We start from the raw sequence: 5,418 nt of genomic DNA on the forward strand, positions 1-5,418 counted from the left end.
GAAATTCTATTCTCCTTATCAGAATTAAATCTCTATATTCCTGCAGCCGGAGCTTCGTCTCATTATTGGATCTCAAGCTGACGACTCCTACTTTCTCATGAGACCTTCGTGTCTTCAGACCTTCAATGACCTTGTTTTCCTTCATCTTCTCCTGGTCAACGTCTGACGACATATTTATTATATTGTCTCTGGACGAGTCAATGTTATGACCATCATAACGACAATCATTGTCGTCAAGGTCAAAGGTCAACATCAGGTCAAGGGGGGAAAAGGTCCATGAAAATTTGATTGACATGTTTGTTTGAAACACTCGTCGACATGAAGACCTTCTGTTGTTTGGCGGCGAGGAGGACGAGGACGAGGTGGACGAGCATCGCAGCAGGAGACGAGACATCGATAGTCAATTAGATGAAGTTCTCGCAGGTCGATGATGCTCCTCAGTGATTGTTCCGAGGCTCCTGCTGTGATCTTCTCGTGATGTTCTCACGTCGTACATAACAAGTGTCTCGTCGAGAAGAAGATGATGTGGGAGAAGATTAAAGAACCCCTTGATGTTCATGTAGAAACACACGGATCATAATAATAAACTTCAACTGTCGCCCAGAGACTCTGAGTTCTGCAGGAATCCTTCTCTGGACATGAGAACCAGATCTACTCCGAGTCTCTCCAGATCGACGGAGCTCCTGAACTCAGACTCACAACTGACCTGAAGAACCGTGAGTAGACTTGACAGGAAGACACTGTTATCAGTTCATACGTGTGTCGACCATGACAGTCATGAGTGTTCAGTGTTCAGTGTTCTTGTGACCCCAGTGTTCTTGTGACCCCAGTGTTCTTGTGACCCCAGTGTTCTTGTGACCCCAGTGTTCTTGTGACCCCGGTGTTCTTGTGACCCCAGTGTTCTTGTGACCCCAGTGTTCTTGTGACCCCAGTGTTCTTGTGACCCCGGTGTTCTTGTGACCCCGGTGTTCTTGTGACCCCAGTGTTCTTGTGACCCCAGTGTTCTTGTGACCCCGGTGTTCTTGTGACCCCGGTGTTCTTGTGACCCCAGTGTTCTTGTGACCCCAGTGTTCTTGTGACCCCAGTGTTCTTGTGACCCCGGTGTTCTTGTGACCCCAGTGTTCTTGTGACCCCAGTGCTCTTGTGACCCCAGTGTTCTTGTGACCCCAGTGTTCTCGTGACCCCAGTGTTCTTGTGACCCCAGTGTTCTTGTGACCCAGGTGTTCTTGTGACCCCAGTGTTCTTGTGACCCCAGTGTTCTTGTGACCCAGGTGTTCTTGTGACCCCAGTGTTCTTGTGACCCCAGTGTTCTTGTGACCCCGGTGTTCTTGTGACCCCAGTGTTCTTGTGACCCCAGTGTTCTTGTGACCCCGGTGTTCTTGTGACCCCGGTGTTCTTGTGACCCCGGCGTTCTTGTGACCCCAGTGTTCTTGTGACCCCGGTGTTCTTGTGACCCCAGTGTTCTTGTGACCCCAGTGTTCTTGTGACCCAGGTGTTCTTGTGACCCCAGTGTTCTTGTGACCCCAGTGTTATTGTGACCCCGGTGTTCTTGTGACCCCAGTGTTCTTGTGACCCCAGTGTTCTTGTGACCCCGGTGTTCTTGTGACCCCGGCGTTCTTGTGACCCCAGTGTTCTTGTGACCCCGGTGTTCTTGTGACCCCGGTGTTCTTGTGACCCCAGTGTTCTTGTGACCCCGGTGTTCTTGTGACCCCGGTGTTCTTGTGACCCCAGTGTTTTTGTGACCCCAGTGTTCTTGTGACCCCGTGTTCTTGTGACCCCAGTGTTCTTGTGACCCCGTGTTCTTGTGACCCCAGTGTTCTTGTGACCCCAGTGTTCTTGTGACCCCGGTGTTCTTGTGACCCCGGCGTTCTTTTGACCCCAGTGTTCTTGTGACCCAGGTGTTCTTGTGACCCCAGTGTTCTTGTGACCCCAGTGTTCTTGTGACCCCGGTGTTCTTGTGACCCCAGTGTTCTTGTGACCCCAGTGTTCTTGTGACCCCGGTGTTCTTGTGACCCCGGCGTTCTTGTGACCCCAGTGTTCTTGTGACCCCGGTGTTCTTGTGACCCCGGTGTTCTTGTGACCCCAGTGTTCTTGTGACCCCAGTGTTCTTGTGACCCCGGTGTTCTTGTGACCCCGGTGTTCTTGTGACCCCAGTGTTTTTGTGACCCCAGTGTTCTTGTGACCCCGTGTTCTTGTGACCCCAGTGTTCTTGTGACCCCGTGTTCTTGTGACCCCAGTGTTCTTGTGACCCCAGTGTTCTTGTGACCCCGGTGTTCTTGTGACCCCGGCGTTCTTGTGACCCCAGTGTTCTTGTGACCCCGGTGTTCTTGTGACCCCAGTGTTCTTGTGACCCCAGTGTTCTTGTGACCCCGGTGTTCTTGTGACCCCAGTGTTCTTGTGACCCCGGTGTTCTTGTGACCACAGTGTTTTTGTGACCCCAGTGTTCTTGTGACCCCGTGTTATTGTGACCCCAGTGTTCTCGTGACCCCAGTGTTCTCGTGACCCCAGTGTTCTTGTGACCCCAGTGTTCTTGTGACCCAGGTGTTCTTGTGACCCCAGTGTTCTTGTGACCCCAGTGTTATTGTGACCCCGGTGTTCTTGTGACCCCAGTGTTCTTGTGACCCCAGTGTTCTTGTGACCCCGGTGTTCTTGTGACCCCGGCGTTCTTGTGACCCCAGTGTTCTTGTGACCCCGGTGTTCTTGTGACCCCGGTGTTCTTGTGACCCCAGTGTTCTTGTGACCCCGGTGTTCTTGTGACCCCGGTGTTCTTGTGACCCCAGTGTTTTTGTGACCCCAGTGTTCTTGTGACCCCGTGTTCTTGTGACCCCAGTGTTCTTGTGACCCCGTGTTCTTGTGACCCCAGTGTTCTTGTGACCCCAGTGTTCTTGTGACCCCGGTGTTCTTGTGACCCCGGCGTTCTTTTGACCCCAGTGTTCTTGTGACCCAGGTGTTCTTGTGACCCCAGTGTTCTTGTGACCCCAGTGTTCTTGTGACCCCGGTGTTCTTGTGACCCCAGTGTTCTTGTGACCCCAGTGTTCTTGTGACCCCGGTGTTCTTGTGACCCCGGCGTTCTTGTGACCCCAGTGTTCTTGTGACCCCGGTGTTCTTGTGACCCCGGTGTTCTTGTGACCCCAGTGTTCTTGTGACCCCAGTGTTCTTGTGACCCCGGTGTTCTTGTGACCCCGGTGTTCTTGTGACCCCAGTGTTTTTGTGACCCCAGTGTTCTTGTGACCCCGTGTTCTTGTGACCCCAGTGTTCTTGTGACCCCGTGTTCTTGTGACCCCAGTGTTCTTGTGACCCCAGTGTTCTTGTGACCCCGGTGTTCTTGTGACCCCGGCGTTCTTGTGACCCCAGTGTTCTTGTGACCCCGGTGTTCTTGTGACCCCAGTGTTCTTGTGACCCCAGTGTTCTTGTGACCCCGGTGTTCTTGTGACCCCAGTGTTCTTGTGACCCCGGTGTTCTTGTGACCACAGTGTTTTTGTGACCCCAGTGTTCTTGTGACCCCGTGTTATTGTGACCCCAGTGTTCTCGTGACCCCAGTGTTCTCGTGACCCTCTTGTATAAGATTTGACTTTTTGAAGTTTTATTTTTACAAGACTTTGGATGGATGGATGGATTAATTCATGGATGGATGGATGGATGGATGGATTAATTCATGGATGGATGGATGGATGGATTAATTCATGGATGGATTAATTCATGGATGGATGGATGGATGGATGGATGGATTAATTCATGGATGGATGGATGGATGGATGGATGGATGGATTAATTCATGGATGGGTGGATGGATGGATGGATGGAGTCATTCGTAAGACCTGTGATTCCACAGACACTCCTGAAGGTCGACTGAGGTCACTGAGGTCACTGAGGTCAAAGGGCAGGAAGTGTCTGATCAAAGTTCTGGACTCACTCCTCATGTTGACTTGAATTTGTTTTCATGTTGTTCTTGTTGTTTCTTCTGCTGCTGAAGTAAACATGTCCACGGATGTGTTGACAAGATGGTGTCTCTGGTGCTTCACTGGCGTCTGATGTTTGATCAGCAGGCCTTGAATTATTCAGAAGGTCTCCTCTGACGCTCCTCCAGCTCCTCCAGCTCCTCTGACGCTCCTCCAGCTCCTCCAGCTCCTCCAGCTCCTCCAGCTCCTCCAGCTCCTCCAGCTCCTCCAGCTCCTCCAGCTCCTCCAGCTCCTCCAGCTCCTCCAGCTCCTCCAGCTCCTCCAGCTCCTGGAGCTCCTTCATCCTCGTTCCCTCGTGACTCGCTTCAGCGACTCGTCTTCTTGGAGGTTTGACTCGTTCTTGACTTGAACTGATTCTTGAAGAAGCGACAGAAAGAAACGAGAGAAAACTTGAATCCATGAGTTTTTGTGAATCTGTGAACCTGGTTTAATGAATCAAACTAATCTAATCTAATCTAATGTAATCTGATCTGATGTAATATAATGTAATATAATGTAATGTAATCTGATCTGATGTAATATAATGTAATGTAATCTGATCTGATGTAATATAATATAATGTAATATAATATAATATAATATAATATAATATAATCGGTTAATCTCCTTCATTCTTACTGATGGTCTTCAACGTGACAATATTAACTCAGTGATGATCGACTGATACTGACACACACATTTATACAAACACACACACACACACATTTATACAAACACACACACACACACACACATTTATACAAACACACACACACACATTTATACAAACACACACACACACACACATTTATACAAACACACACACACACACACACATTTATACAAACACACACACACACACACACACACATTTATACAAACACACACACACACATTTATACAAACACACACACACACACATTTATACAAACACACACACACACACACACATTTATACAAACACACACACACACACACACATTTATACAAACACACACGCACAATCACACACATTTATACAAACACACACGCACACACACACACACACACATTTATACAAACACACACACATTTATACAAACACACATTTATACAAACACACACACACACATTTATACAAACACACACGCACACACACACACACACACACACACACACATTTATACAAACACACACACACACACACATTTATACAAACACACACACACACACACATTTATACAAACACACACACACACACACACACATTTATACAAACACACACGCACACACACACACACACACATTTATACAAACACACACGCACAGACACACACATTTATACAAACACACACACACACACATTTATACAAACACACACGCACACACACACATTTATACAACACACACGCACACACACACACATTTATACAAACACACACACACATTTATACAAACACACACGCACACACACACACACACACACACATTTATACAAACA

This window comes from Callionymus lyra, chromosome 18, assembly GCF_982586985.1.
Source record: "Callionymus lyra chromosome 18, fCalLyr1.hap1.1, whole genome shotgun sequence".
NCBI lineage: Eukaryota > Metazoa > Chordata > Actinopteri > Syngnathiformes > Callionymidae > Callionymus > Callionymus lyra.